Genomic DNA, 18819 nt, shown 5'->3' with positions numbered 1-18819 from the left:
CCAAACAAAACCCTCTGAACTAGGGAAGGCCACATCATGAGATTCTGTGACCCAACGTAGTGAGAGGGAACCCCAAAACTCAGTCTTAATAACACAAGTGTCAGGAGTTGCAATTCTGCCAAAACAAAAAACGCTTCAGAATGTCTGCAGCCCAAACAATCTGATTTTGCATTCTGCAAAATCCCACTCTGTGGAAATGAAATTAAATGGATCACACGGTTCAAGTGAATTCTAAACTTACAAAAATCACACTGACAAGACCAGGCCTCTGCAACATGTTCTTGCAACAGAGAAAAAGACTTTTGGCCCCTGTAACCGGAGTCAAAACGGGCTAGTAAGTAAAAATAAAGAGGATGCCATTTAAAAGGTCTTAGTTCATATGGAAGTAATCTTTTACTGGTCTTTCAAAGATTGAATTTCCACATGAAACTAAAAAAACAAAACAAGTTTCCTTACGTTTAGGAAGACCTTGCTCACATTTTACATTTCACTGTGCCCACTGTCAGCCTGTGTCTTCAGCTCAGGCTCTGTACACAAATGCACAACCATGTGAATTTGGTTACAGCTGCAGACGCCAACCTTACGGCACATCCCAGCATGCCCTGCACCACTGCAAGAGCTCCGACGGACCGCACCACTCCCACAGATTCACCGGATCAGATACGGGATGCATTTCCCCAATAGCTGAGAGCAATTAAAACCCAAAATGTCAATTTATCAATTTAAAAAAATGCTCATTCTACTGACTTTCTTTAATGGCAAACACATGCCAATCGGAAATCTGAAAAAGGAGGAAGAAAAAATAGAAAAACCATTAAGTCTTATTTAATTTGGATGATTTCACTGTCCCCTAACCATGGAACTCACTTTAGTGCTTAAACTTGAATGCACTACACAGGCAAGCTCTGTATACATGCTGTATGGCAAAGGCTACATCAAAATGACACGCGGATGTGTATCAAGAAGCATAAACAGTTGGAATTCCAGCAAGTTCAAGGCTGCGTCCGTCCAGGGGATTACTGCACGTTTCCTGTTCAATAACCTTGCAGTCTGCGTTCCAGGCTCATTTTCTCTCGGCTGCGACTGGGGTGCAGTCCAGGGTTGAAAAAAGGAGGCTATTTGTTACTAAAACAGGCTGTGCTGTCTAGAAGGAAAACTGCAATAACAGTACAGCTTGTGACAACAGCAGGTTGTCCCACTCTCGTTTGTACAGGTCAATAATAATGGTGGGAATGAGACATCGTTTTTTCCATGAGGTCAGCACAGAGTCCTCACCGTGATCCAGTTTGGAAGTCCTGAGACAGTGGGAGAACGACTGCAGCTGCGCACACTGTACTTGATCCCAGTTTTAATTCCGGCACAGCACTGAGACACGAGAAAGCTTTTCTTTGTTCTTTGCAATACGAAAGGTGTGCTTTTGGGGAGAACTTTGGTGGTTTTTGTGTCCTAGATGATGTCCCTCAAGGAAAATTCAGAATGTTAATGCCTGCAAAATAGGCCGCAAGTTCCATTTAATTACCACATTTATAACCATCGGCTCATGAAATCTGGAGTGTGGTTTTCCAGTAGTGCTTAGCATGATTCATTTGTTTATATGGACTGAAAGCATCTAATTCTCAGCTGATCATTTTGAAAGCACCTGATTCTGTACCCCTCGTCATGAAAATGTAAATCGCACCCCACTGCCGGGGTTTTCTAATCAGGACGTCCACATGAGAGTTTCCGTACATCCTCGGTGCGACAAAGCGACAAGGCTGAAAAAGCCAGCGGTCCTGTGACTGACAGGGATCGGGCTTCATGTCCAACACCCCACTGGCAAAGAACAGCCGCTCCACAATGCCTCACACGTGACGGGTCTATTTTCAGGTTCGTCGTTCATCACTCTGGGCACCGCGTTTCAGATAAAGAAATCTAGGCGTGCAGAAAGTGTTAGATACTTTAAAAATAAAAAAAAAGTCTCCTTTATCCACAGTCCAACTTTAGTAAATACAATTTTTTTCCAATAGCAGTTTAGCACTATAAACCTTTGCAGGCACTGCCAATGAATTCCTATTTTGTGCAGCAAACCCAAGCATTTATTTCAAAGTCCCTCTTTCTTCTGCTCAATATTTTACTGTTTAAAGAAACCTGCTGGACTTGCATGTACAGGTGCCTACCTATCTTAACTTGACATTCCCCACTCTGTAAATGCTCACTATCCGGACAGATTGCGGGCCTGTGCTCTCTCTCTCTCCCCCCCTGACCTTGATGCGTCGTCGGAGGTGTCCGGCCTCCGCCATCCGCGCCAGCGCAGTGTGACCGACCGCCGGGGCGGCGCCGCGGCTGGCGGCGAGCCAGGGCCTCGACAGCTGGCACGGCCGCCCTCCGCCGCGCCGACAAACAGCGCGGCTTGCGATTTCTCTCCCGAGATAACCGCGAGAAGAGAGGGGGAGAGCGAGCGAGCGGTGGCTGATTGCGCGGCTCCGGCTCCGCTCCCCGGCTAATTAACGCGCTTTGTTTTTCTTCACAGGGAAGGCTCACTTTCAGAAGTCTCTCTGCTGCTCATTAAGCTAACAGCTTAGGCGAAGGGAGCTTCAGTGCTCATTACCGACGCGACAGTGCGAGAAAAAGGAAGAGGTGCACTTTTAATGGTTACTGGAGAGCCGCCGTCATTCTTCCTCGCAGGTAACAGAAGAGAGCTCAGACTGCAGGTCTGAGGACGGATTTCCATGGGGGCTCCGAGCGCGGATCGTTCTGCCTAGTGAAACCACAACCCTGTCAAACCAGGCTGAGTGGAGACCTACAGACCAGAAGCTACTCTGCCCATTTAGCCCACAGGGTAGCTTGGTCCATGCTCCTACGACTCCTGAAGAGGGTGTCCACTGGCCTTCTCTGGTTTGCGTTCCAACTGTTGATCCTGAAGAGGTTCTCTGGGGTGACTGTCAGTGCTTCTGAAGATTTTGAATACCTGCATCAGGACCCCTAATTGCAGTCTTGTCCATTCAAGCTGGACCCTATGTCCTGCCTGTGTCGGACAGCCTCTTCAGCCCCAGACGGCCCGGTGGCTCTCCTCTGGAACGATTCCAGCACACTTGAGTCTGACCCAGACTGCCGTCAAATCATTTCAAATTAAGCTCGGCAAGCAGCATATGAGGACGTAATTGTGAACGCAGTTAAAAGTCGCACACTGATACTAGAAAATACTTCATTTTCATGCAGAAATATCACCAAGGGAACAGATTAGCAAGCCACGCTGCGGAGGCGGAAGTATTGGGATCTTCCAAACCGGCCTCGACGGGACCGCAGGATCGCTTGGCTGATCAGTAAGAGAAACGCCAGGGTGCAGAGGGCCTCTCTGAGCTGTCCTCCGATCAGATCTCCTCTCCACCTTTGCTCTGTGTCACCTCTGGTTTTAAAAAGCACACCATCTCGGCACTTGTTGAACACTTATCCAAACGCTTCCCAAGAAATCTTCCCAAACGCTTCCCAAGAAAACAGCTCTCTCATCCACATGCAACGCACATGGAACAGCGTGGAAAAACACTTGGGAAAAATAAGCCCTTAGAGAGAGCTCAGAAATTATGCTTAATTTTGTCTGACTCAACTCCTCGGAGCGAGAGTCTGATTTGTAATTTCAGCATTCTAGAGAAATTTGCGGCTTTTGCACACACAAAAAAGTTTGAATTCTGAAAAACACGGCAAGCTCATTTCACACACCTTTAACAAAGATAACCGTGAGAAATGAGGAGCAGAATAGCAATTAAAGATAAACACCCCCTTAGAATAAAAATAATTAACTTTGTACAACTCCGTGGTTTTAAAGTACAAACCCTTATCCGTGCGCTGGAGAATCTCCCTGTAAACTGCGCAGGCAAGTGTCTCAGGAATACTCAGTATCCCTGTATCATCATTTCACAACTGTCCCAGTAAACAGCTGTTGCCAATTGCAAAAAGGCTTCCAAGAACTATTTCTTACAAGAACAGTGAATGCTTGGGTTAATCATGAACATATTTCACCCCAGTGTTCACCAACAAAGAAATCAATAGTGTGCTTTATGCTATGGAAGCCAAGTTTGATATCAAATATTATTTGTATAGAAAAGACCACATTAGACGCAAGAAGAGATGTTATTTCTGCACCAATTGACTAGAGAATTGTAGTGGATGTTGGCACCCATCAACTATAAAGTTGTCAAAACCAAGCTAATAATAATTTGAGTAATAATTCGCACCTCTGTTATATAAGATTTAACCATTTATCCATTTTTTTAAAAGTTTTATCCATCACAGGGCACACACATACACACACACACTCACACGCCCTGGACATGACAGCAGTCCATCACAGGGCACACACGGACACACACACACTCACACGCCCTGGACATGACAGCAGTCCATCACAGGGCATACGCAGACACACACGACAACAGGACCAAAATTCCCAGAAGCTAATTAGCCTACCAGCATGTCTTTGGACTGTGGGAGGAAACCAGCGCACCTGGAGGAAATCTACACAAACGCGTTAAGAACATACAAACTCCACACAGACAGCCCCTGGCCAATGCTAACCACTATTCCACTGTGCTGCCCGATATACGTTTATGAACATGATAAACTAGAGGATGCATGCAAACATGATTATGAAAGAGAGTCAATACAGAGTTAGAAAAGGTCAAGTAAAAGTTACTTGAACAAGTACCAACAATAATTGATATAAACAGATCATATGATATAGTGTATTTATATATTCAAAAGGCTTTTACTAAAACTTAATCAAAGATTAAAGTCTCAAATTGCAAGAGTAATAATTCGAGGAAATCTGTAAGGTTTAAGAACTGATTGATGGATAATAAATTGGGATGATGTAATTAGAGGAGTACCACAGGGATCTGTACTAGGACCACTGGTTTTCCTAATTCACATCGATAATCTGGTTTCTGATAGTTTGTAAACTAGTCAACAGTCAATGAAATGAGAGGTTTGCACTGCGTAAGCTGCAAAGGAGATACAAAATAAAGACATCTGACACTGGACGTTTAAATGTAGACAAAGCCAGAGTGTTGCATACAGGCAACCTATACAAACTATACATCAAGACAGGTAACTGAGTTTGAAGAAGCTAATTATAAAGACTTAGGTGTTTATAATGAATTATTGTCTGGAGAATGTGTGGAGAAAATAGCAAACAAAATGCTAAGATTTAGAGGTTTAGAATTTAAATCAAGGTATATTATGTCAAAATTGTACCATGCACTAATAAGACCTTGTTTGGAATATCACATACAATTTTGGTCATATCAGCTGTAATATCTCTTCCCAGTTCTGCTCACATGGTTTCATAAGGCACTGTGTGAGGAATAATGGCACGATCGGTTTTCTACATGTCTAGGTCAGGCTCCGGCACTTCATTGTCCACAACTGATCTGATCAGATTAGATAACAGAGGCGTTACCCGATTGTTAGTTTCTTCAGTTACTTAGAGTGGCGATCCACTTTTAATTCTTAAAGAGCGCCACTCGAAAAGCCTTCAATGAAAAAAAAAAAAGGCAGGACTGCTTGGCAGTTCAGAGATGTTTTTCACACTTCAGTTTTACTTAATGTTTGCAGAGAAATGAACTCGGCCATTCGATTTTCAGCCCAGCATTGCCAGTGCTCCGCGATCCTCTTCTCTCGGCGCTTGTGGCCCCGGGGAACAGGAAGGTCAGGGGCCTTGTCTTTTATTTTTGGAGGGTGAATAGCACAACTCCAGAGGGCTTTCAGAGCAGCATCTCCTGCAGCCACTTCCTGCCTTAATTAGATGGCCGCGCGACCCAACAGCACCGTCCCCCACCACTGCCACGAAACCCCCCGTTTGTAGAAAATCAGATAAGGGAACGTGCATGATTAAGTGAATGTAAACCCACGTCTCAGTCATTTTCTGAGAGTGCACACCCATTTCAGCTCTAACCTCATTTCAAGTCATGAGCACATAAAATGGTTAATCGAATAACTGTCCAGCATGAAAGGCTAGGAGACATACTGCTTTTAAACACACAATTACTTTGGGTACCTTTACTGCTCTCATAAAGGAAATAAAAGTCTAGAAATCCACAGACTTTATGTGTGGGCTAGCTAGCGTCTATGAGCCGATCTGCAGCTTCACAGCAAAGGCCCTGCTGGAGTCTGTGACACCCTCCAATCGGTCGCTTTCGCTGGGAGCAATATTGAATTTTCAGCTGAAGCTTTACACTAACCTAACAGGGAAGGCAAGAAACTCCGATAATATCAGTGTGGGTTTTTTTTGCCATATCTCAAATCTCTTTCCCAGTCTTTTAGGACGAGCTCTGGAATTGGTTCCACACTGGTTACCAATGGCAACAGAAGTCGATCAAGCCGGGTAGAGGTTAACATCTGGTTCTGCTCAGGATTCTTCAGATTCCTGGCAAGTCTGCTTCACGTTACAGAGGGCCCTAGCTGTCCAGGAGCACAGTTAAAGGGGAAAACAAGCGCTGCAAATGATTGAAGAGTGAATTCAAAGAACATGAGGCCTAATTCCAGAGGGAATTTAAGGAAAAACATTCCCCAAGAAATCCCTGAACAGCCTGGTACAGAATTCCTCCCCTACACGACATTACACCCCACTGAAGTTTAACAGATAATCCTTAAAGGCCTTTAGGTCTGGCAATAATACCAGCTGGGTAATCAGCTTTTTCATACTCAACACGAGACATCTCGGGGCGGTTTCAGTGAATTCATGCAGGGGATTTCACACTCCGAGGTCATGGTAACCCAGAACAGAGCCCCTCTCCTTGAGCCCTTCGGTGGAGTGAGCTTGTATCCAAGAGACATTCCAGAGGTTTAGGAATACAGTGGTGCTAGAAAGGGTTATGTTTCTAAATAGGGCAGGGCCACCCAAACGCACACCTGCTTGTCCTCCCATTGATTGACACTCCTGACTCTAATCATCCCCTTAGCTGAACTGATAATCCTAGAGGTTCCCATACTTTTTTCCAGCAAAGACATTTAATGTTGGATCTTTTTTTATCAATAAATGAATGAAAGTATATCTTTTTGTGTTATTCGTTTCATGGGGTTCTCTTTCTCTCTTTTTATGACTCAGATGAAGATCTGATCGCATTTTAGGCCAGATTCATGCAGAAAACTCTAAAGGGTTCACAGGCTTTCTAGCAACACTGTAAGGTCTTAAAAAAAAACAGTCAAAAGCTCAGAACAGCTAGCAGCCGTTTTGAAATCAGGACAGAGTGCCTGAGAAAATCACTTCATCGCCTTCGCAGCACGAGGCCACATGCAAAGTCAGGAAAGGTAGAAGCCAGCAGGAAAAGTTATCCCGGGTGCTGTCTGGGCCCAGGAAGAAAACCGCAGCACTGAAACCCCATCTCCTAGCGCAGCCGCCTCTCCCTGGAGGTCTGCGTTGTCCGAGAGTCTCTGCGCGTTACGTGGAGCACGCAGATGTTCCAGAATGACTCAGAAGGCTGGGTGTCGCGCCGCTGCCAGCAAATTCTGTCGACAGGCCTGACGCTCCATGCTCCTACCGCTGGAGCCAGACAAAGGCCAGGGAGCCTCAGAGGAAGAATCCGATCCCAGGTGAAAAGACATTCAAGGCCAGGCCTCTCTGCGCATACCATGACATCACACCAGCTGAGAGCTAAAACATTTTGTATGCATTGGTGAGGTTTGTTTTTCCCCACAGAAACGTTCATAGTGATCAGTATTGTCATAATTATGTTACCTGTGAGAAGTCATTAGAATATACTGCAGATCGCGCTGGACAAGACCCTGTCTACAGTGCCCTACCAGTGGAAAGAGTTCCGATTCAAGTGTCTCGGTGCGTCCGCACTGAAGTAACGTGGCCAATTTACTGAGGCTTAACGGGCACAAACGCTATCGAAACGGTTTACTTACAGCCCCCTGTCTGAGCCAGGAGACCCCAGCTGATTAACAAGCTGTGACTGAAATGTTTCCTCTACGCTTAATGATAATACGATATTTGTATTACTGGAGCTCTAAAAACACGCCACAGCTGTGAGAAATAAACTATTTCTGCAGGGCCCTTTGCGGGGGGGGGGGGAGCCTTCATGCAGAAATCTACAGAATCCTCAACATAAAGATCAAACCTTTAAACCATTAAAAGCCGTTTCTGAGTAGCCCTGCTCTTGACCAGCTGCTGAAAGGCAAGAACCCGAGAGCGCCCCCCCGAGGCGCTCGGCTGCCCCTGCACACTACTAACTGCGGAGCGGACACTAACCCGGCGTGGCGCGGTTCACACGTCTAGTCCGAATCCGAAGCAAGTATCGCGCTCTCATGACCCGAAGTATGTTCAAGTCACTGGCGTTGTAAGGGGCTTTGCAGTGCATGCAAATTTCCATCCATTAACAGGATCCCATCACTTCTCTGGAGAGTGTAATCCTTCGTTTCTGCAGATGGTTTCCATCGTGCTGCGCTGCCAAGCTCCCATCCAAGACTCGCGAAGGATGTGACTATCTGCAGGAATGCAGCACATTCGGGTCTGGTTTTTTTTTTTGTAATTTTGTTGGAATATTTGACATTAAAGGCAGCTGAATGTTTCTGGCGCACTGGGCATTTATTTTTCTTAAGAACGCGCTGTTCTTACGGTGACAAAGGTCGACCATTTTTTTTTTCAGCCCGGTCTGCCGTTGTGCTGCGTGGTGCGGAGAGCACAGGACCCAGGTGAAACCCCTCTCCTACCGTCTCAATCAATACCGGGAGACGATTTATGCACGTTTGGTCTTTTTCTGGGGGGGGGGGGGCGTGTTACGGTGAGATCCTGCGCAAAGTTGCGCTGCACAAAATAGTGCCTCATCGCGATTCTGGCTTGAGAAAGGTTAGACAAAATCTAAGTGCAGTGGAAAAAAGGGGGTTTCGTTAACTGCACGAACTACTCCTCATCCGATAAGCGTCTCCTTTTTTAAAGAGCGTCATATTAAATGTTTGACATTTCCTGGCTGGCTTCGCCGTTTTTAAAAGATTCATTCTCGGGCGCGTCAGCGTTACAGCAATTATCTTTTGGTGTGGCCCCTGACTCACGTTACCAGCGAAGAAGCAGTGTGTTACAAAAAAAAAGGCAACGTGAGCTTTTTACCTCAAATGGACAAAGAAAAAAACGAGTTATGACACTCCTGAAGTATTTCCTGGGCCCGGCTGCCCGCGTCGTCGGTGCTACTTCACTCGAGGCCCGACGCGGAGCGGGACTGAGCTCAGCCTGGCCTCCAGCCCCGGCCGCAGGAGGCTGAAACACATTCAGCATTACCAGCTTGGACGAACACGGGGGGCAAATGAGATGCTGGAAGGCTTCACGGTTCTTTTCTTCAGACAGGAACGAGGGAAATAGGATAGACACAGAAGGGGTTTTATTTCGCGTTCAGGAAGCCTCCCACCCCTCCACCGTTCGAGGTTTTCTGTTCGGATACAGTGGTGCAAACTGTCATCTTTTCTCTTGTGAAACATTTCAACTGAACTGGAACACTGACACCGCGGCTCTTGGAGAGCTGGAGCTTGGGGAGGAAACCATCTGGCTTTTCAGTAGCAAGCTGACCCAAGGACTTCATTCAGTTGTTTCTTAAAAGACACCAGGGTATCAGCTTCAACAGCATCAGCACTTGCCTACTTGTTCCACACTCCCACCACTCTTTGTGTAAAGAAGCCCCTCCTGTCCTTTTTTGTTTTAAACGCACTTCCGCAGGTTCCGCTTGAGAACATGTTTGCAACACCCTACGATGCCATGATTAGGAGAGATATACCATAAACAGAGGGCGCTGAGGGGATGGGGGTGTTATTAGTTTAAGGATCCGTAAAGTCTGAAATAATTTAAATACATACAGTCCTGGAGGGAAAAGAAAATAAGCAGAACAAAACAAGAACAAAAATGGACTTAAGCCAAGAATGCCCCCCTCCATCCCATCCTGGGAGTCCTGTCAGACTTCCTTTCTGTTTATAAGGAAATGAAACCTGATAATTCACCGTGGTGGTAATAACACAGTCTCATTATTTCCACTCTCCGAGAGAAATTATTAGTTTCTGCGGGTTTCTCATAGGGGTTAAATGGGAGGAACCTCACACTTAATAAAGAAAAGGTTCATTAATTCCGGGGCAAAATCAATACAGAACTGAGACGCACAGAAATACGCCCTCGGCCATCGCGGTTCCACAGCCTTTCTTCATTACTATTATTTTTTCATTTTTTTGAAGGGTAACCAGACACAATCCGAAAGCGTACGCGAAAGGAAATGATTTTGTTTCTGCTCTCGGAAACTCGGGGGGGGGGGGGGGGGGGTTTGCAGAGACGATTCGCTAGCTGGGTCGCTACCACATCGCCCTGGGGACGCCGCTGAAAGAAACATCAAGAGCCGCGCTCCTGCTCCGAGCGCCGCTTAATAACTCGAGATGAATGAAACCGTCTTGAGATCGGGGTGCTACTTAAAAGGGAAACGCATGGCGTCAGAATTGACCTGAAATCTGACACCTCCCGCCCCTATAAACTACTTTTTTTGTTGTTGTTGTTCTGGGCTAAGCTGTCAAAACAGCATAAAGGAAGGTGTTCCATTTTATTTGTTTTTCTTTCATCTTCATCCGTTGGCTTTGTGGGAACACGATTTTACAGGAGTAAAAAAAAATGATGCAGTGAAGCCTATCCCCCTTTTGGGCTACAATAATTTTCTCAAAGGCCTTTTAAAAAAAAAACACACAACACACTGAGCCAGCGCTGAAATGGGAGTCAGCAAGTCCTGGGGAACAGGGATGGGAACTGGAGGCCAGAGGCTCCTGGGAGCTGACTCCTGCTAACCCGATGCTGCATGGAAGCTTTCCCGGCGATCCACTTGGGATCACGAGCAGATCTCATCGTCTCCCGCTTCCCACTGAGTGCTCCACCAAAATAAGAAAATGTGCCGGAGAGCCTTATCCAGACTCATCGCGACAGGCTGTGCTTCGATATTCCCAGGTTGGGAACGAGAGAGGTGGGACACGCTCGGGAGAGAACGTAATGGCTTTGCTGGAACGGATTTAAATCTGATTTAAGGATCAGCTGCAGAGCCAGGAAAAAAAACAAATTCTGAAAATGCTCGCTCCCTGCAATATTAAAGCTATTTTTAATATAGTATTAATAAAGTATTATATGTACTGATGAATGAGCCGCGAGACGTGGCTCAAACTAGTTTTCGTTCCCCCCCAGTCTGAGCCTGCTGTTGTCTCCTCCAAGCCCGTCTCCTCTTTTGAGTCAGCTTGCAGTGCTGCTGGGTGCGTTTCAATCGGCGCCCCTTTCAGAGGCGGCGTTACAGCACGGAAGGCGCCGAGACCGACCTCGCGTCCCAGAAAGGGGTTCGGCGAAGGCCCAGCGAAATTCGTCACAGGGAAGGTACCAACGGGAGAGGCAGGAACATTTTTCTTGGGGCATAAAAAAATCCCCTGAGATGACCCCGCCTGACAAGCGATGAGCCTCAAATCCACAGGGCCAGGATTCGTGAAAGAAGGAAGAGAGCCCACTGAAAGAAAGAAAGAAAGAAAGGAAAGAAAAGAAAAAGAAGGAGCCTTTCTAGGTGCTGCAGGAGATCTTCGCCCTGCCAGGTGAAGCTGGTGAATTCCAACCCCCCCCTCCGCCAGCGGGGCCTCAAACACGCTCGGCCCTCTGGTCTTGACAGGAGGACAATGGCCGCGAGCAGAGCGAGGCAGGCCGGCTAATTACTGCCACCCTCCTTTCACAGTGCGGGCAACGTCAGAGAGGAGAATATGCAGAATCACAAAGAAAAATGCTTAAAAAAAACCCAGCCCTGAAGCCGGAGCTGGTGGACGATGCTGGCCACCGTCCAAGAGGAGCGGAGCGTGGCCATCCCGCCGAGCGCACCTTCCAGCTGGCGGGGGGAGAGGAAGTGGCTCTGGGTCCTTCCTGCGCAGAGCGACTTACTGGGAGAGGCCCTGGGTCCGAGCACACACGGTCCCTGGCTGGCTGGTTGACCCTCTGCTCTGCGTAGCCCTGTCCCCTGGGGAAACCGGAGAGACGCGTCCAGGCTGGATGGCGCAGGTGATCATCGCGATGGGGGCTCTTGGATAGCCCCCCCTGAGGGAGCTGAGCTGCCTTTGTGTTGGCAAATCACACTCACACTCTCTCACACACACACTCTCACACACACACGCTGAAGCCTGCGAGCCCGAGCTTGTCCTGTGCAGGCAGTTCGAACTCCTCACGCCCCCCTGGGGACCCGGCGCCCCCACTTCGCAGTTTCCAGTTTCCAGCGCTGTGGGGCCAGTTCGGCCCCGGCCGTCAAGTCCCGAGGAAAAGTCGGATCGCAGCAAGGCTGCAGCCCACGATCCTTTGAGCGAGCGGAGTGGGACCGCTGGCGAGCAAGGCGTGGTTGCTGGGGCAGCTCGAAGATCCCTGCGTCATACAGACCCCCCCCACATGGCGGATCACACTCGCGGGGGGCTAGAGGGCACATCCATCACGCCGTTTCCACAAGTCCTGCTTTTTTGTTCTATACACACAGCGCCGGAGGGAGACAAACCACCCCATCACAAAAAGAAAGGATCAGCCGGGAAGTATTTTACAAGAATATGGGATATTTCAAGAAGACGCATCGAGTAACGCAAGCGGGGGCTCTGTGGCTCAGGATCTGCGCCTGGGGCTGGAAGGTTGCCGGTTCAAATCCTGCAGCCGGCAGAGGAATCCTACTCCGTTGGGCCCCTGAGCAAGGCCCTTAACCCCAACTGCTCCAGAGGCGCTGTACAATGGCAGACCCAGTGCTCTGACCCCCAGCTTCTCTCCCTGTCTGTGTGTCTCGTGGAGAGCAAGCTGGGGTATGTGAAAAGACAAATTCCTAATGCAAGAAATTGTATTGGGCCAATAAAGTGGTGTTATGTTATGATGTCATGTTCACGCACAGCACGGAGTAATTTATCACTGACTATTCCAACCTGCCTGAGGTCAGACGGACGCCTTCGGCGGTTCCTATTGAAAAAGCAGCCTGGTGCCATCCATCACTCGGTTTGATACAGCAGGGCGGCACTCTCCCTGCAGAGACGGCCCGGACTCTGAAGGACAGAGCCGACTTACACGTGCAGAGATACGAGGCCGGGCTGCCGCCTGCACAGTGCTAAGAGCTCAGAGGGCAGAGCCCGAGTCTGGCACCCATGCCCCCGCGCTGCGACTGGGCACCCTCCTTACCCACTGTCCCGGGACACCACGGACCTCGAGGCCTTGCAAGGAGCCCCCCACACAACTCCCCCCAAACCCAGCGGGAGGGCGCGGGCGAATGTGGGCCCGGTGCGACTGCTTTCCATTTTCAAGCTCGGGCCGATCGGCAGTTCCCCCTGGGGCAGGGAAAAAGGCACCTCAGCGGGAGCGAACACTTAAAATACTTCTACTGCAAGGGCGGGTTCATTCGGCCCCCTCTGGGCCACATAACCAGTGTAGAAGTAGAAACAGTGTGTGTGTTTTTAATGGCCTATTACTACAGCTTCTTTTTGTAAAGCGAGGAGGGCTTGGGAAGGGGGTAGAAAAATCTGTCAAATGCTTAAGTGGGAACATTACTGCGACAAATGAGAACGACTCCGATTCCAGATGTTCTATGAAAAATAAACCGGGAGACGTTAATGGTTCTCTGCGTCTTCCACGGGCTGCCCTGTGAGAAACAGGAAGGTGGGGGATGGGGGCTGCTACCCTGTACTGCAATGAGAAGTACTAACAAATGAGGCTGAGTCCCAAACTGCAGTCACCAGGGTCACAGGCCAACACTGGGGGCTGTGCTTTGACAGTCAAATCCAGGCTCAAGCATTTTTAGAAACAACAACAACCACTCCGCGTGGGAGTTCAGTCAGCATTTGTCAATTTCTTACACACTGTCCACAAGAGCTGTTGTTTCTACACTAGCTTGCTACACTCGCTACACTAACTTATTTTGTGAAGCAGCTACCTCCTGCAGGCTAGGGCACTATTCTTTGCTCCAGGTATAACTCATCTCATTCAGGAGTGAGACACTGTTCCAGGGCCGTTCCGGGGTGGGAGGAACTGAGCAGTAAATGAGAGTCAGATAATACAATGGTGAAAGCCCCCCCCCCCCGACATGCGAAAAAAAGAAAATGTAGTGGTTTATTTTTTCCTGTTTTTACACAAAGGATTGTGGGTGTATGGAACAAGCTGCTGCACCACACTGTTAAAGCCTGGTATTTAAGCAGCGATCCTCTGTTCAATTAGCGACCCGCAACCAAACATCCGTAGCCTCTCGCGTTCTTATGTAAAGAACAACAGCCTTGAAGTTCGGTTTATTCATTTCAAAGCAGGAACTGACGCGCCGTCTCCAGTCAGTCTTCAGGTCTCCAGGCAGCTCTCTCTCTCTCTCTCCCCCTCTCCCCCACCGCCAGCTCTGGCACGAACACACCCTGTCACTCACGTCTGTGGCCTGCCTGTCAAGACCTGCTGAGCTGGACTGCCTCGCGGGCCCCTGACGTTAGCCTGCCTCCGCCGGGGCCTCAGCGGGGACCAGCGCTGGCTCTTGACCTCTGACCTCCGACCGGAGCCCGCGAGTCTGAATGACAAGGAACTGGAAAGCACCTGAACAGACGACGCACGTTTGGAGTGCTAATGTTCCTTTGGAGGGGTAAAGCACGGCTTTATACGATATCAGAGAGTTAACTCAGCATTTAAGAGTCCCGCAGAGCAGCGCCATTTAACAGTCTCTGTGCGCGCAGAGTTCTAAAGAAACGCTGAAATCTTCCCATTTTTCTGCCACGCCTCTTCCCAGATATTCACAACCAAAGGACAGGTGCTGTCCGATACGCTCCTTTGATTTTTTTAAGCGCCCATTTTCGACATCCAGGAAGTTAGTTCCGGAAAACCCTGGCCAGCAGGGCCCAAATTCCCCTGCGCTCTTCCAGGAATGAGAACGGGAGAGCACCATGCAAAGGCCGCCTGTGTTGGCTCACCGGGGAATGTCCCAGCCTCCTCCTCCTGCACCCTCAGCGCAGACCGAACAGCGGCATCAGAATGTGGTTTTTTCCCAGCTAATCCAGACTAGCACACATCTGGGAAAAGCTCTTCTCTGGCACAGTTCTTCTCAGACTTAACGGTATTATGGGTGCTTAAAAAAATCTGCATTACTAAGGGGTCAAAAATGTTGATTATTCTATGGTGTACAAGTTCTGTCTGGTGTGCAATTCATCCAACTCCAAAATTCAGTCTTGGACGATTTACAGCAGAAAAGGCCGTAACGGATGTCCATATGATTTCAATTTTGAAGTACTACAGTATTGTCCACTGGCGGAAGAACACTCAACAATAACTAAAGATTAAAGCCAGTGACGGAATCGGAGCTGCACTGCACATTTGTGTATTTATAAACCATCCACAGCGGCCCTTCAGAAGCTGAAAAGTCCCTAGGAGCACAAAATCTTCAATCCTATGAGAAGGCTGATAAGGCAAACAATACTTGCTTGAGGTTCTTGCAGAAATGGATAGAAGACCTCAGAGGTCACAATGCAAAAACGTATGCAATAATAGAAGAGAAAGAATTGCTCTTTCAGAAAATTGCTCACTATCAGAAATCAAATCTCAGCTTTTATAGGTAGTAGATTGGAAAAGATCTCCCAAAGAACTGTTTTTGCTGTAGGGCTGGTAAATTCTGCCAACGTGTTCCAAGTGACACTCGTCAGCCCCTGCAAATTCGATTCCTCGATGTTCCCCAATGCAAGCTGGCCATCAGGCATCAGTGACGCAGGAAGAAAAGCAAATGCTGTAAGGATCTGCCGTTGGCATTAAACCGGTAGTGCAGAATGTGGAACTCTGAAGAGAGAAGAAACCTCCCATTTGCAACTCTGACACAACGAGGTGACAAAGCACTTGTAGCTATTCACTAAAACTGCAACCCCTACCTGTCCTATCCAGCATGGGCAGCGCCGTAGAGGAACGTGATGCGTCGATGGGTCAGCATTTTACAACTTTTAAAATTCACTAGATGGCCAGGGAGGTGCTGTCTGTGAGGGTCATGGCTCTCCTCCAATCAGCTTGTACCCTCCAGTAGGGGCAGTGCTGTCTGTGAGGGTCATGGCTCTCCTCCGATCAGCTTGTACCCTCCAGTAGGGGCAGTGCTGTCTGTGAGGGTCATGGCTCTCCTCCGATCAGCTTGTACCCTCCAGTAGGGGCAGTGCTGTCTGTGAGTGTCATGGCTCTCCTCCGATCAGCTTGTACCCTCCAGTAGGGGCAGTGCTGTCTGTGAGGGACAAGCCTTTCCTCCAATCATTACTGATCCTCCAGTGGGGGGGTGGGTGCCGCCTGTGAGGGATGTGCTTCTCCTCCAATCAACACTGATCCTCCAGTAGGGAGCAAGCAGTCCCCACACTTCCTCATGCTCACCCAAGTGTGTTCAAGGGGTTCCTAGTTGCAAACCAAGATGTGGGGGAAAAAAAACGCAGCTGGCGATTTTTAATTGTGTACAACACCAGCTGTTTCACATGTACATTCTTTCAGTAGCCGAATAAGGGATTAATTAATCCATTAAGGGTTCACTAGCATTCTACTGAAGTGCTCTTGACTTTTAAATTTCCATGGTCTTGCTGGCGGGCAATCGAAACCATCACAAGAAAACGTCACCTTTGATCACGCATATTGAGGTCAGGCAAACTGTCCTAATCTCATCCAGGCGGCGGCATGCCCGCTCAATTAATACTGCCCCAAAACAAAGAGCACACCTCAAACATATCCATGTTCCTAGCTTCAGCACCTCCAGCACGCTGCTGTGTGCTCCAGCTCTCAAAAAGGGATCTTATTCCGGAGAGAGACAGCGAGAGCGTGACAGACACAGAGTTAATGAGAGAGGATATCGGGAAGGAGATGCTCTCCGCTGTGCACCATCTGGCAGAGATGTGGTGGATAAGCAGCGACAGCAGCAAACCCCCTTGGAAACATTTGGTCGGCAGCACTCTGCCACAGCGGCTCTTAACGCTAAGCATTGTCAGGGAATTGGGGATTTAAACGTGGATATTTTAAACCAGATCCTTAACGCTTGTACCGACAGATTCTTAAGATGTGTGAGCGTGGAATCCCTCGGCAGATTTTCAGGGCGGTCATTTCCCCCCGTTTGCTCACAGGGCGTGCCAAAGGAGGGTTCGTTCTTGTTGGGAACAAAGTGTTTAAAAGAGGGGTGCGATCTCCTGCACATTTGTGCATGAGAGAGAGGGAATGGAGATCCCGAGGGACTGGGCTGAACAGGGATGAGCCTGTTACTTTATCGTGGTGATAACCGATGCCATCGAAGAGTGGGGTTTTGTCTCGAGAAGGGAGATCTACGTGGTGCGAGTGCGAGTCCGACCTCTCCGATTTGCGCATTGCTCCTACCTTATAACTAATAATCAAAACCGCACCTGCAGTTTGTCCCCACTGTAAGAAGAAAACATCTTATGATCGGGAGATGAGAATTGTTTTTCCCCTTTTGGTACCGAGTCAACGCCCGCATCACAACATGCCCTTGTAGTTCATCTCGACAGTCACTGGGATTTATTCTCGCCCCCAGGATCGCACTCTCCCCTCTCTGCCTCCACCCCTCTTGCGAACGGAGCCCGACTTCCCGCCGTTCACGACCGGGTCCGAGATGAACCACATACAGCTCAGACCCTCTCGCCCCGGAGCAGGGAAGCTGGCGAGACCTGCAGCGCCAGGTTATTGACTTCCTCCTTGGGTGCCTTGCTCGTTTTCGGTGGATTTTCAGAATATTATGCGGCATCATCCTCCACCCCCGAGACCTTCAAAGCAGCTCGTGCGTTAAATCCGAAAGCCATCTGCCTCTGTTTGTGAAGTGATATCGCCAGCCTTCAGGTAGATGTGGCCCACGAGGCGTCTTGGCAAAACAAAAAATCTTGAGCGAGAAAACAAAAAGTTTCTCTTTTCGACTTGAAAGAGCCCTGAAGCCTGTGGGCCAGACAGCTCCGGTGTACGTGCTGCTGTGATCTCATCGCGAGCCGCGGCCTGCTCAGAGCAGCCACAGCGCCAGGAGGCTGCTCTCAGGAGAGCGGGTGGCCAGGAACGCAGTCTCTTGGGTAGCAAGAGGGGGTGAGAGGGGGGGGGGGTAGGGCCGTGATCAAAGCAAGGCCTTTCTGCACCAGGCCACGGTTGGCTGGTGTGACAGACACGATCACGATGAGGGGGAAGAGCGTCGCAGGGCAAAGAGGCTGGAGGGAATAACTAAAATAAGTGACTCCGTCAGAACCTGGCGCACCAGGGTTGTGCATAAAAACAATACACAAAAACGATTTTTCACGATTTTCTCCACAGAAGACACAAACAAATTTAACAAGATTGGAAAGGGACACAAAACAGAAAGATGAAGAAAAATTAACAAGAGGCAGACCTCTCTCTGGCTCCTACTATAGACTCTTCAATATAGTCCTCAATATCAGCAGTGAAACATGAACCACAGCACAGAGCAAGCGCATTTAAATCTGAGAAACAGGAGGCACTTCTTTACATAAAGGGGTGCGGGAGTGTGGAACAAGCTGCCCAGCCATTGTGTTGAAGCTGACACCCTGGCTTCTCTCAAGAAACAGCCCAATAAGATCCTTCGGTCAGGACAGGAGGCACATCTTTACACTAAAGTGTGTGGGAGTGTGGAACAAGCTGCCCAGCCATGCTGTTGAAGCTGATACCCTGGCTTCTTTCAAGAAACAGCCCAATGAGATCCTTCAGTCAGGACAGGAGGCACATTTGTACACTAAGGGGTGTGGGAGTGTGGAACAAGCTGCCCAGCCATGCTGTTGAAACTGATACTCTGGCTTCTTTCAGGGAACAGCTGCATGAGATCCTCAGATCAGTTAGCTACGAACTACTAAACAAACTAGATG

The 18819-nt window shown here is 48.6% G+C and overlaps 1 protein-coding gene and 1 long non-coding RNA gene across 6 annotated transcripts in view; one reads left to right on the top strand and one right to left on the bottom strand.

Moving 5' to 3' along the window:
- plxnb2b (plexin b2b) overlaps window positions 1–18819 on the bottom strand; it is a 113656-nt gene that overhangs the window by 73477 nt on the left and 21360 nt on the right. The window lies entirely within an intron of this gene.
- On the top strand, window positions 2318–8546 carry LOC148655252 (uncharacterized). The gene is made up of 3 exons (XR_015941228.1): window positions 2318–2664; window positions 3199–3302; window positions 6290–8546. It is a non-coding gene; the product is annotated as an uncharacterized LOC148655252 (long non-coding RNA).

This window comes from Lepisosteus platostomus, chromosome 9 (genome assembly GCF_059453375.1).
Source record: "Lepisosteus platostomus isolate fLepPlt1 chromosome 9, fLepPlt1.hap1, whole genome shotgun sequence".
NCBI lineage: Eukaryota > Metazoa > Chordata > Actinopteri > Semionotiformes > Lepisosteidae > Lepisosteus > Lepisosteus platostomus.
The sequence above is the reverse complement of the archived record's forward strand: the minus strand, read 5'-3'. Positions and strand labels throughout refer to the sequence as shown.